Consider the following 14,803-nt stretch of genomic DNA (forward strand, 5'->3'; position numbering starts at 1 on the left):
AATTCAAAAATTCTTTTCTTTGTTACCAATAAAATTGGAGAAACTATATTTATGGTGCTGATTTAGAATTCTCAAGCAAATATAATGGTAAAAACCGTTTCTTGATATCTTGATTAGTTCTTGAGAAATCAATCGTTAAAGTTAACTTATAAAAAATAGCCTATTTGCGTTGACACGTTTTTGGCGTTAAATTCAAAAATTTTTTTCTAGGTTATGTAACAAATTGGAATAACCAAATTTATAGTACAGATACAGAATTTTAAACCAATTTAAAGGGTGCAAACCGTTTTTTGATATCTCGATTACTTCCTGAGCTCGATTACTTCCTGAGTAATCAATCTTTAAAGTTAACTTAAAAAATAATTGATTCGCTTTAACATGTTTTTGACGCTGAATTTAAAAATTCTTTTCTAGGTTATGTATGAAATTGAAATAACCAAATTAATGGTGCAGATACAAAACTTTTAACCAATTTAAAGGGTGAAAACCGTTTTTAGATGTCTTTATTACTTTTGGAGTAATCAATCTTTAAAGTTAACCTAAAAAGCAACTGATTCGCGTTGACACGTTTTTGGCGTTGAATTCAAATTCTTTTCTAGGTTATGTAACAAATTGGAATAACGAAATTAATAGTATAGATACAGAATTCTTAACCAATTTAAAAGGTGAAAAGCGTTTTTTGATATCTCGATTACTTCCTGAGCAATCAACCATTAAAGTTAACCTAAAAAATAATTGATTCACGTTGACACGTTTTTAGCGTTAAATTCAAAAATTCTTTTCTAGGTTATGTAACAAGTTGGAATAACCAAATTAATACTACATATACAGAATTTTTAACCAATTTAAAGAGTGAAAACCGTTTTTTGATATCTCGATTTGTTTTTGAGCAATTAATCGTTAAAGTTAACTTATAAAAAATAACCGATTCGCGTTGACACGTTTTTGGCGTTGAATTCAAAAATTCTTTTCTAGGTTATGTAATAAATTAGAATAACCAAATTAATACTACAGATACAGAATTTTAAACCAATTTAAAGGGTGAAACCCATTTTTTGATATCTCTATTACTTCTTGAGCAATCAATTGTTAAAGTTAACTTATAAAAAATAACCGATTCGCGTTGACACATTTTTGGCGTTGAATTCAAAGATTCTTTTCTAGGTTGTGTAACAAATTGGAATAACGAAATTAATAGCACAGATACAGAATTTTAAACCAATTTAAAGGGTGAAAACCGTTTTTTGATATCTCGATTACTTCCTGAGCAATCAATCTTTAAAGTTAACCTAAACTATAACCGATTCGCGTTGACACGTTTTTGGCGTTTAATTCAAAAATTCTTTTCTAGGTTATGTAACAAATTGGAATAACGAAATTAATAGCACAGATAATGAATTCTTAACCAATTTAAAAGGTGAAGACCGTTTTTTGATATCTCGATTAGTTTCTGCATAATGAATCCTTAAAGTTAACCCATAAAAAATAATTGATGCGCTGTCGGGGTTGAATTCAAAAATTCTTTTCTTTGTTACAAATAAAATTGGAGAAACTATATTTATGGTGCTGATTTAGAATTCTCAAGGAAATATAATGGTAAAAACCGTTTCTTGATATCTTGATTAGTTTTTGAGAAATCAATCGTTAAAGTTAACTTATAAAAAATAACCGATTGACACGTTGTTGGAGTTGAATTCAAAAATTCTTGTCTAGATTATGCAACAAATTGGAATAACCAAATTAATACTACAGATACGGAATTTTAAATCAATTTAAAAGGTGCAAACCGTTTTTTGATATCTCAATTACTTCCTGAGTAATCAATCTTTAAAGTTAACTTAAAAAATAATTGATTCGCTTTAACACGTTTTTGACGCTGAATTTAAAAATTCTTTTCTAGGTTATGTAAGGAATTGAAATAACCAAATTAATGGTGCAGATACAAAGCTTTTAACCAATTTAAAGGGTGAAAACCGTTTTTAGATATCTTTATTACTTTTGGAGTAATCAATCTTTAAAGTTAACCTAAAAAGCAACTGATTCGCGTTGACACGTTTTTGGCGTTGAATTCAAAAATTCTTTTCATGGTTATGTAACAAGTTGGAATAACCAAATTAATACTACAGATACAGAATTTTAAACCAATTTAAAGGGTGAAACCCATTTTTTGATATTTCGATTACTTCTAGAGAAATCAATCGTTAAAGTTAACTTATAAAAAATAACCTATTCGCGTTGACACGTTTTTGGCGTTGAATTCAAAAATTCTTTTCTTGGTTATGTAACAAGTTGGAATAACCAAATTAATACTACAAATACAGAATTTTTAACCAATTTAAATGGTGAAAACCGTTTTTTGATATCTCTATTACTTCTTGAGAAATCAATCGTTAAAGTTAACCTAAAAAATAATTGATTCGCGTTGACACGTTTTTGGCGTTGAATTCAAAAATTCTTTTCTAGGTTATGAACCAAATTGAAATGGTCAAGTTAATACTACAGATACAGAATTTTAAACCAATTTAAGAGGTGAAAACCGTTTTTTGATATCTCGATTACTTCCTCAGCAATCAAACTTTAAAGTTAACCTAAAAAATAACCGATTCGCCTTGACACGTTCTTGGTGTTGAATTCAAAAATTCTTTTCTAGGTTACGTAATAAATTGGAATAACCAAATTAATACTACAGATACAGAATTTTAAACCAATTTAAGAGGTGAAAACCGTTTTTTGATATCTCGATTAGTTTTTGAGCAATCAATCTTTAAAGTTAACCTAAAAAATAACCAATTCGCGCTGACAAGTTTATAGCGTTTAATTCAAAAATTGTTTTCTTGGTTATGAATAAAATCGAAAGAACCAAATTTGGGGTACTAACTTAGAATTCTTCGTCAATTTGAATGGTGAAAACCGTTTTTTGATACCTCGATTAGTTGTTGAACAATAATGTTTGAAAGTAACCTTAATTCTGATAATTAACATGTGTTTTTGAAAGGAGAAAAGAGGGAAGTTTGTCTGTATAAAAAGTGGTGTAGTTAAACAACGAGCCAGTTAATTCCGTGTGGATTTTTCCCCTCGGCACGTTTTATTTAAATTTAAACTAGTTAGTTTTTTGTCGTCGTTCAGTGGCGGCGTTTCGTTACGCTTTTGGGGAGAGTGGAAGAACTTTTCACTTCTCTGCGTTTTATTTCCATAACGTTAATTCCGTGGGGCCGTGAAAAGCGATAAAAACGTGCGCTGCAGCTTTGGCCATGGTTTTCAACTTTTCGGACACGAGCTGCCGCCCGGTTTTTAGAAGGGGATTACTAAGCTTTCGAGAAGCTTTTTTTTCCATTTCACTCAATTTTCATTTTCTTCGTTTATTAATAATAAAACAATGACATCCAATTTTTATTTAAATTTAACAAATTACATTTCAACTTAATCTTAATTTGTTATTAAACCGAGCAAAAAGCTTAATCTTGCGATGAAAAGCGACCGTTTCGTATAAAATTAATCCGAAAGTTTACCTATTACATTTCGAGGGGGTGGTCGCGGAGGTGGAGGCGCGATTTCGCTACAAAAACGAAACTTTGCGAATTAAAACTATGGAAAACTGGAAGCAATATGCGACTATACATAAACTCCCGAAACTTTACAACAGGAAAATTGCTTTTTTCCCATTTATTTCTCTCGTCCGCTTCTGTTTTAATTTTCATCCCACTTTTAATTATATTCAAACTTTCATTTCATTTAACTTGTCAAAGTTACCAAATACAATGATTAAATATTTTCAGTCTTCTTTGTTTATTTCTTCTATAACAAATTTCTTAAACTTGGGTTTTCCACAAATTGTTTGGAAACATTCCGAATTCATCCTTTTTGACTGCCAGAAGTTGCCATTCCCTATTATCAGTGATGATCCTAAAAAAAAATTTCTGGGTTATAAATGAAATCGAAATAACCAAACTCTGAGTATTAATTTAGAATTCTCAATCAATTTTAATGGTGAAAACCGTTTTTTGATATCTCAATTAGTTCTTGAGAAATCAACCGTTAAAGATAACCTATAAAAAATTATAAAATTCATCTTGTCGCGTTGTTAGAGTTGAATTCAAAGACTGTTTTCTGAGTCATTAATAAAATCGAAATAACGAAATTTTGCGTATTGATTTAGAATTCTCGAGCAATTTTAACGGTGAAAACCGTTTTTCGAAATCTTAATTAGTTCTTGAACAATCAACTATAACAATCAACAATTGACGCTTTATTAGTGTTGAATTTAAAAATTGTTATCTGGGTCTTGAGTAAAATCGAAATAACCAAATTTTGAGTATTGGTTTAGAATTCTCAAGTAATTTTAATGCTTTAACCCGTTTTTTGATATCTCGATTAGTTCTTGAGAAATCAACCTTTAAAGATAAACTATAAAAAATTACAAATTCATATTGTCGCGTTGTGAGAGTTGATTTCAAAAACTGTTTTCTGAGTCATTAATAAAATCGAAATAACGAAATTTTGAGTATTGATTTAGAATTCTCGAACAATTTTAATGATGAAAACCGTTTTTTGATATCTCGAATAATTCTTGAACAATCAACTATAACAATCAACAATTGACGCTTTATTAGTGTTGAATTTAAAAATTGTTATCTGGGTCTTGACTAAAATCGAAATAACCAAATTTTGAGTATTGGTTTAGAATTTTCAAACAATTTTAATGTTTTAACCCGTTTTTTGATATCTCGATCAGTTCTTGAGAAATCAACCGTTAAAGATAACCTATAAAAAATTACAAAATTCATCATGTCGCGTTGTTAGAGTTGAATTCAAAAACTGTTTTCCGAGTCATTAATAAAATCGAAATAACGAAATTTTGAGTATTGATTTAGAATTCTCGAGCAATTTTAATGGTGAAAACCGTTTTTTGATATCTCGATTAGTTCTTGAATAATCAACCTTTAAAGATAACCTATAAAAAATACCGTTTCATCTTGACGCTTTATTAGTTGAATTTAAAAATTGTTATCTGGGTTTTGAGTAAAATCGAAATAACCAAATTTTGAGTATTGGTTTAGAATTTTCAAACAATTTTAATGCTTTAACTCGTTTTTTGATATCTCGATTAGTTCTTGAGAAATCAACCGTTAAAGATAACCTATAAAAAATTACAAAATTCATCATGTCGCGTTGTTAGAGTTGAATTCAAAAACTGTTTTCCGAGTCATTAATAAAATCGAAATAACGAAATTTTGAGTATTGATTTAGAATTCTCGAGCAATTTTAATGGTGAAAACCGTTTTTTGATATCTCGATTAGTTCTTGAATAATCAACCTTTAAAGATAACCTATAAAAAATACCGTTTCATCTTGACGCTTTATTAGTTGAATTTAAAAATTGTTATCTGGGTCTTGAGTAAAATCGAAATAACCAAATTTTGAGTATTGGTTTAGAATTTTCAAACAATTTTAATGCTTTAACTCGTTTTTTGATATCTCGATTAGTTCTTGAGAAATCAACCGTTAAAGATAACCTATAAAAAATTACAAAATTCATCTTGTCGCGTTGTTAGAGTTAAATTCAAAAACTGTTTTCCGAGTCATTAATAAAATCGAAACAACGAAATTTTGGGTATTAATTTAGAATTCTCCAGCAATTTTAATGGTGAAAATGGTTTTTTGATATCTCGATTAGTTCTTGAACCATCAACCTTTAAAGGTAACCTATAAAAAATACCGTTTCATCTTGACGCTTTATTAGTGTTGAATTTAAAAATTGTTATCTGGGTCTTGAGTAAAATCGAAATAACCAAATTTTGAGTATTGGTTTAGAATTCTCAAACAGTTTTAATGCTTTAACCCGTTTTTTGATATCTCGATTAGTTCTTGAGAAATCAACAGTTAAAGATAACCTATAAAAAATTACAAAATTCATCATGTCGCGTTGTTAGAGTTGAAATTAAAGACTGTTTTTTGAGTCATTAATAAAATCGAAATAACGAAATTTTGAGTATTGATTTAGAATTCTCGAGCAATTTTAATGGTGAAACCCGTTTTTTGATATCTCGATTACTTCTTGAATAATCAACCTTTAAAAATAACCTATAAAAAATACCGTTTCATCTTGACCCTTTATTAGTATTGAATTTAAAAATTGTTATCTGGGTCTTGACTAAAATCGAAATAACCAAATTTTGAGTATTGGTTTGGAATTCTCAAACAATTTTAATGCTTTAACCCGTTTTTTGATATCTCGATCAGTTCTTCAGAAATCAACCGTTAAAGATAACCTATAAAAAATTACAAATTCATCTTGTCGCGTTGTTAGAGTTGAATTCAAAAACTGTTTTCTGAGTCATTAATAAAATCGAAATAACGAAATTTTGAGTATTGATTTAGAATTCTCGAACAATTTTAATGGTGAAAACCGTTTTTTGATATCTCGATTAATTCTTGAACAATCAACTATAACAATCAACAATTGACGCTTTATTAGTGTTGAATTTAAAAATTGTTATCTGGGTCTTGACTAAAATCGAAATAACGAAATTTTGAGTATTGGTTTAGAATTCTCAAACAATTTTAATGCTTTAACCCGTTTTTTGATATCTCGTTCAGTTCTTGAGAAATCAACCGTTAAAGATAACCTATAAAAAATTACAAAATTCATCATGTCGCGTTGTTAGAGTTGAATTCAAAAACTGTTTTCCCAGTCGTTAATAAAATCGAAATAACGAAATTTTGAGTATTGATTTAGAATTCTCGAGCAATTTTAATGGTGAAAACCGTTTTTTGATATCTCGATTAGTTCTTGAATAATCAACCTTTAAAGATAACCTATAAAAAATACCGTTTCATCTTGACGCTTTATTAGTTGAATTTAAAAATTGTTATCTGGGTTTTGAGTAAAATCGAAATAACCAAATTTTGAGTATTGGTTTAGAATTCTCAAACAATTTTAATGCTTTAACCCGCTTTTTGATATCTCGATTAGTTCTTGAGAAATCAACCGTTAAAGATAACCTATAAAAAATTACAAAATTCATCATGTCGCGTTGTTGGAGTTGAATTCAAAAACCGTTTTCTGAGTCATTAATAAAATCGAAATAACGAAATTTTGGGTATTGATTTAGAATTCTCCAGCAATTTTAATGGTGAAAACCGTTTTTTGATATCTCGATTAGTTCTTGAACAATCAACTATAACAATCAACAATTGACGCTTTATTAGTGTTGAATTTAAAAATTGTTATCTGGGTCTTGACTAAAATCGAAATAACCAAATTTTGAGTATTGGTTTAGAATTTTCCAACAATTTTAATGCTTTAACTCGTTTTTTGATATTTCGATTAGTTCTTGAGAAATCAACCGTTAAAGATAACCTATAAAAAATTACGAAATTCATCTTGTCGCGTTGTTAGAGTTGAATTCAAAAACTGTTTTCCGAGTCATTAATAAAATCGAAGTAACGAAATTTTGAGTATTAATTTAGAATTCTCGAGCAATTTTAATGGTGAAAACCGTTTTTTGATATCTCGATTAGTTCTTGAATAATCAACCTTTAAAGATAACCTATAAAAAATACCGTTTCATCTTGACGCTTTATTAGTTGAATTTAAAAATTGTTATCTGGGTCTTGAGTAAAATCGAAATAACCAAATTTTGAGTATTGGTTTAGAATTTTCAAACAATTTTAATGCTTTAACTCGTTTTTTGATATCTCGATTAGTTCTTGAGAAATCAACCGTTAAAGATAACCTATAAAAAATTACAAAATTCATCTTGTCGCGTTGTTAGAGTTAAATTCAAAAACTGTTTTCCGAGTCATTAATAAAATCGAAACAACGAAATTTTGGGTAATAATTTAGAATTCTCGAGCAATTTTAATGGTGAAAATGGTTTTTTGATATCTCGATTAGTTCTTGAACCATCAACCTTTAAAGGTAACCTATAAAAAATACCGTTTCATCTTGACGCTTTATTAGTGTTGAATTTAAAAATTGTTATCTGGGTCTTGAGTAAAATCGAAATAACCAAATTTTGAGTATTGGTTTAGAATTCTCAAACAATTTTAATGCTTTAACCCGCTTTTTGATATCTCGATTAGTTCTTGAGAAATCAACCGTTAAAGATAACCTATAAAAAATTACAAAATTCATCATGTCGCGTTGTTGGAGTTGAATTCAAAAACCGTTTTCTGAGTCATTAATAAAATCGAAATAACGAAATTTTGGGTATTGATTTAGAATTCTCCAGCAATTTTAATGGTGAAAACCGTTTTTTGATATCTCGATTAGTTCTTGAACAATCAACTATAACAATCAACAATTGACGCTTTATTAGTGTTGAATTTAAAAATTGTTATCTGGGTCTTGAGTAAAATCGAAATAACCAAATTTTGAGTATTGGTTTAGAATTTTCAAACAATTTTAATGCTTTAACTCGTTTTTTGATATCTCGATTAGTTCTTGAGAAATCAACCGTTAAAGATAACCTATAAAAAATTACAAAATTCATCTTGTCGCGTTGTTAGAGTTAAATTCAAAAACTGTTTTCCGAGTCATTAATAAAATCGAAACAACGAAATTTTGGGTATTAATTTAGAATTCTCGAGCAATTTTAATGGTGAAAATGGTTTTTTGATATCTCGATTAGTTCTTGAACCATCAACCTTTAAAGGTAACCTATAAAAAATACCGTTTCATCTTGACGCTTTATTAGTGTTGAATTTAAAAATTGTTATCTGGGTCTTGAGTAAAATCGAAATAACCAAATTTTGAGTATTGGTTTAGAATTCTCAAACAATTTTAATGCTTTAACCCGCTTTTTGATATCTCGATTAGTTCTTGAGAAATAAACCGTTAAAGATAACCTATAAAAAATTACAAAATTCATCATGTCGCGTTGTTGGAGTTGAATTCAAGAACCGTTTTCTGAGTCATTAATAAAATCGAAATAACGAAATTTTGGGTATTGATTTAGAATTCTCCAGCAATTTTAATGGTGAAAACCGTTTTTTGATATCTCGATTAGTTCTTGAACAATCAACTATAACAATCAACAATTGACGCTTTATTAGTGTTGAATTTAAAAATTGTTATCTGGGTCTTGACTAAAATCGAAATAACGAAATTTTGAGTATTGGTTTAGAATTCTCAAACAATTTTAATGCTTTAACCCGTTTTTTGATATCTCGTTCAGTTCTTGAGAAATCAACCGTTAAAGATAACCTATAAAAAATTACAAAATTCATCATGTCGCGTTGTTAGAGTTGAATTCAAAAACTGTTTTCCGAGTCATTAATAAAATCGAAATAACGAAATTTTGAGTATTGATTTAGAATTCTCGAGCAATTTTAATGGTGAAAACCGTTTTTTGATATCTCGATTAGTTCTTGAACCATCAACCTTTAAAGGTAACCTATAAAAAATACCGTTTCATCTTGACGCTTTATTATTGTTGAATTTAAAAATTGTTATCTGGGTCTTGATTAAAATCGAAATAACAAAATTTTGAGTATTGATTTAGAACTCTCGAGCAATTTTAATGGTGAAAACCGTTTTTTGATATCTCGATTAGTTCTTGAACAATCAACAATTGACGCTTTATTAGTGTTGAATTTAAAAATTGTTATCTGGGTCTTGACTAAAATCGAAATAACCAAATTTTGAGTATTGGTTTAGAATTTTCAAACAATTTTAATGCTTTAACTCGTTTTTTGATATTTCGATTAGTTCTTGAGAAATCAACCGTTAAAGATAACCTATAAAAAATTACAAAATTCATCTTGTCGCATTGTTAGAGTTGAATTCAAAAACTGTTTTCCGTGTCATTAATAAAATCGAAGTAACGAAATTTTGAGTATTGATTTAGAATTCTTGAGCAATTTTAATAGTGAAAACCGTTTTTTGATATCTCGATTAGTTCTTGAATAATCAACCTTTAAAGATAACCTATAAAAAATACCGTTTCATCTTGACGCTTTATTAGTGTTGAATTTAAAAATTGTTATCTGGGTCTTGATTAAAATCGAAATAACAAAATTTTGAGTATTGATTTAGAACTCTCGAGCAATTTTAATGGTGAAAACCGTTTTTTGATATCTCGATTAGTTCTTGAACAATCAATGTTTAAAAATTGATTCATAAGATACGATATTGGTGATTGAATTGGAGAAACCAATTGTATGTAACTGGATGTCCAACGATATCGTACCGTGTTATCTAGATTAATCTGCCTCCCTTATGTTTTAGGTGTAAAGAAATATATTGTGGTACGATAAGGTGTGGTTAGCAAAATTATATCCGATAGCTAACGACAAAATGCAGTTGTGGCCAAACTGGATTGCTGCATAAAGGAGCAATCAGGGATGTCTAACTGATTAAGATCAAGCAGTCGGCAGCAATCGCAGAGCATTTCCTCACAAAGGGACACAAGAAAAATTTCTATTGGACCAAGGTGCTAGTCTGAGCCAAAAATTACTACCAAAGATGACAAGAGAAAGGTCATAGAGATCCGTTGGCATAGGAACAACATGAATAGAAATGTCGGCTGGGAAGTTGGCTGTACTTGGAAAATCAATAGTCATTAATGGTGGATGTAGAGAGCCGCAAAGGAATAATAACACCTATTTTTCTCTGTTAGAAGAAGGTGGAACACCATTGAAATTATCGGCAAGATATTTTCCATCGTTATTGCTCAAGAAACAAGAACGACAGTAGATGTGAAAAGAATGGTTCCAGAGAAAGAAAATTGTTAGCTGAGACACTTTCTAGACACCGCGTAGTGCATCACTTAAATAAGCAATTCGGAAACATGATTTACTACGTTAATAGAAAGCTGATAGAGCGAGATTCACATATTGTAAGGTGTCAAGGCTAAATGTAGAGTCAATTGAGGATAGGTCGCCATTTTAATAAGCTTATGGAAGTAAATAAAAGATTTTTCATTACGGGCGGATCGATGTTGACAGACTGTGCCAGCAATATTGTTTGGATCTGACAGCTTTAGTCAAATATGTTGTTTGTTATTCAGTCACTAATGCCAACTTGGGATGTTGTACGATTGAGCAACACGTTCGTGTCGGCAGACGCGATGGTTTGGTAAATAATTAACATTGGCTAATGCAAAAACCCGAGTCGATTCCTTGTCGTGCATAAAAATTCGGATTTTTGCAAACTGTAACAAAATTGTAGGTACTTAACTAATTTCACTTTAACTTTAACCAACTCAAATATAAAGCATGGTTACTGAACCCCAAAGCACATCAATTTAACTCTTAAGCAAGCTAACTGTACTCGAAAGTAATTAACCTCAAATCAATTCCAACTTGAAAGCTAATACAGTGTTAGACAATTTTTCGTGGTTACACGTAAATACAACATAATACAAAAGCTAAGCAAGATAATGCAATCGTAAAGGAACTAAACCACGATAATGTAACCCTAATACAACGAAACTTCAACGCAAACCTAGCTCTAAAGTATGCAAATCTAACAGAAAAAATAGTAAACGTAGAGATAAAGCATCTTAAACTATTTCGAAAGAAATACAATTCAAAACTAACCTAACAACACAGTAATCCAAGTCTAAGGCTTGCTTGATTAGCTTACTTTGGAGTTCGATTATTTCTTTGTGGTCCTCTGCTTTAGACTTGGATTATTTTGTGGTTGAATTAACTTTAAGTTGAGTTGCTTTGGGATTAAATTCCTTTGAGCTAGGGTTAATTGCTTTGATTTTTTTAAAGGCTTTGAAAGATGATGATTTTCTTTTCAAATTAAGATACAAATCATCGTTTTATCACAACTCGTTTAGGAGATACGATTCTTTTAATTTTTATTAATTTCTCAACCAAATTTGAAATTTCTTTTAAATCAAGTTGAGTTTGGAATTTTTTCCCAAACGAAATAATCTCAATTTGTTAATTTGGCATATATCCTTCGAAAGAAGACACTTTCCTCTTCAAATTGAGATATAAATCGTCGTCTTATCACAACTCGTTTAAGAGATACGATTCTTTTAATTTTTATTAATTTCTTAACGAAAATTGAATCGTTTAAATCAAGTTGAGTTTGGAAGTTTCTCCCAAACGAAATAATCTCAATTTGTTAGCTTGGCATATATCATTCGAAAGAAGACACTTTCCTCTTCAAATTGAGGTATAAATCGTCGTCTTATCTCAACTTGTTTTAGAGATACGATTCTTTTAATTTTTATTAATTTTTTAACGAAAATTGAAATTTTTTTTAAATCAAGTTGAGTTTAGAATTTTCTCCCAAACGAAATAATCTCAATTTGTTAACTTGGCGTATATCCTTCGAAAGAAGACACTTTCCTCTTCAAATTGAGATATAAATCGTCGTCTTATCACAACTCGTTTAGGAGATACGATTCTTTTAATTTTTATTAATTTCTTAACAAAAATTGAAATTATTTTTAAATCAAGTTGAGTTTGGAATTTTCTCCCAAACGAAATAATCTCAATTTATTATCTTGGCATATATCCTTCGAAAGAAGACACTTCCCTCTTCAAATTGAGATATAAATCGTCGTCTTATCACAACTCGTTTAAGAGATACGATTCTTTTAATTTTTAATAATTCCTTAACAAAAATTGAAATTTTTTTTAAATCAAGTTGAGTTTGGAATTTTCTAAAAAACGAAATAATCCCAATTTGTTAACTTGGCATATATCCTTCGAAAGAAGACACTTTCCTCTTCAAATTGAGATATAAATCGTCGTCTTATCTCAACTCGTTTAAGAGATACGATTCTTATAATTTTTATTAATTTCTTAACGAAAATTGAAATTTTTTTTAAATCAAGTTGAGTTTCGAATTTTCCCGCAAACAAAATAATCTCAATTTGTTAACTTGGCATATATCCTTCGAAAGAAGACACTTTCCTCTTCAAATTGAGATATAAATCGTCGTCTTATCTCAACTCGTTTAAGAGATACGATTCTTTTAATTTTTATTAATTTCTTAACGAAAATTGAAATTTTTTTAAAATCAAGTTGAGTTTGGAATTTTTTCCTAAATGAAATGATCTCAATTTGTTAACTTGGTATATATCCTTCGAAAGAAGACACTTTCCTCTTCAAATTGAGATTTAAATTGTCGTCCTATCTCAACTCGTTTAAGAGATACGATTCTTTTAATTTTTATTAATTTCTTAACGAAAATTGAAATTTTTTTAAAATCAAGTTGAGTTTGGAATTTTCTCCCAAACGAAATAATCTCAATTTGTTAACTTGGCATATATCATTCGAAAGAAGACACTTTCCTCTTCAAATTGAGATATAAATCGTCGTCTTATCTCAACTCGTTTAAGAGATACGATTCTTTTAATTTTTATTAATTTCTTAACAAAAATTGAATTTTTTTTTAAATCAAGTTGAGTTTGGAATTTTCTCCCAAACGAAATAATCTCAATTTGTTAACTTGGCATATATCCTTCGAAAGAAGACACTTTCCTCTTCAAATTGAGATATAAATCGTCGTCTTATCACAACTCGTTTAGGAGATACGATTCTTTTAATTTTTATTAATTTCTTAACGAAAATTGAAATTTTTTTAAAATCAAGTTGAGTTTGGAATTTTCTCCCATACGAAATAATCTCAATTTGTTAACTTGGCATATATCCTTTGAAAGAACACACGTTCCTCTTCAAATTGAGATATAAATCGTCGTCTTATCACAACTCGTTTAAGAGATACGATTCTTTTAATTTTTATTAATTCCTTAACAAAAATTGAAATTATTTTTAAATCAAGTTGAGTTTAAAATTTTCTAAAAAACGAAATAATCCCAATTTGTTAACTTGGCATATATCCTTCGAAAGAAGACACTTTCCTCTTCAAATTGAGATATAAATCGTCGTCTTATCTCAACTCGTTTAAGAGATACGATTCTTTTAATTTTTATTAATTTCTTAACAAAAATTGAATTTTTTTAAAATCAAGTTGAGTTTGGAATTTTCTCCCATACGAAATAATCTCAATTTGTTAACTTGGCATATATCCTTTGAAAGAACACACGTTCCTCTTCAAATTGAGATATAAATCGTCGTCTTATCACAACTCGTTTAAGAGATACGATTCTTTTAATTTTTATTAATTCCTTAACAAAAATTGAAATTATTTTTAAATCAAGTTGAGTTTAAAATTTTCTAAAAAACGAAATAATCCCAATTTGTTAACTTGGCATATATCCTTCGAAAGAAGACACTTTCCTCTTCAAATTGAGATATAAATCGTCGTCTTATCTCAACTCGTTTAAGAGATACGATTCTTTTAATTTTTATTAATTTCTTAACAAAAATTGAATTTTTTTAAAATCAAGTTGAGTTTGGAATTTTCTCCCATACGAAATAATCTCAATTTGTTAACTTGGCATATATCCTTTGAAAGAACACACGTTCCTCTTCAAATTGAGATATAAATCGTCGTCTTATCACAACTCGTTTAAGAGATACGATTCTTTTAATTTTTATTAATTCCTTAACAAAAATTGAAATTATTTTTAAATCAAGTTGAGTTTAAAATTTTCTAAAAAACGAAATAATCCCAATTTGTTAACTTGGCATATATCCTTCGAAAGAAGACACTTTCCTCTTCAAATTGAGATATAAATCGTCGTCTTATCTCAACTCGTTTAAGAGATACGATTCTTTTAATTTTTATTAATTTCTTAACAAAAATTGAATTTTTTTAAAATCAAGTTGAGTTTGGAATTTTCTCCCATACGAAATAATCTCAATTTGTTAACTTGGCATATATCCTTTGAAAGAACACACGTTCCTCTTCAAATTGAGATATAAATCG

At 29.0% G+C, this 14,803-nt stretch overlaps 1 long non-coding RNA gene across 1 annotated transcript in view; it reads right to left on the minus strand.

The window, feature by feature from the left end:
- Nucleotides 1-3,133: 3,133 nt before the first annotated feature.
- The window catches only part of LOC139432454 (uncharacterized), a 60,586-nt gene continuing 48,916 nt past the window's right edge, over nucleotides 3,134-14,803 (minus strand). The window contains exon 3 of the long non-coding RNA XR_011642220.1: nucleotides 3,134-3,903. This is a non-coding gene — a long non-coding RNA (uncharacterized lncRNA). The remainder of the gene's footprint in view (nucleotides 3,904-14,803) is intronic.

Source organism: Onthophagus taurus, unplaced genomic scaffold, assembly GCF_036711975.1.
Source record: "Onthophagus taurus isolate NC unplaced genomic scaffold, IU_Otau_3.0 ScKx7SY_15, whole genome shotgun sequence".
NCBI lineage: Eukaryota > Metazoa > Arthropoda > Insecta > Coleoptera > Scarabaeidae > Onthophagus > Onthophagus taurus.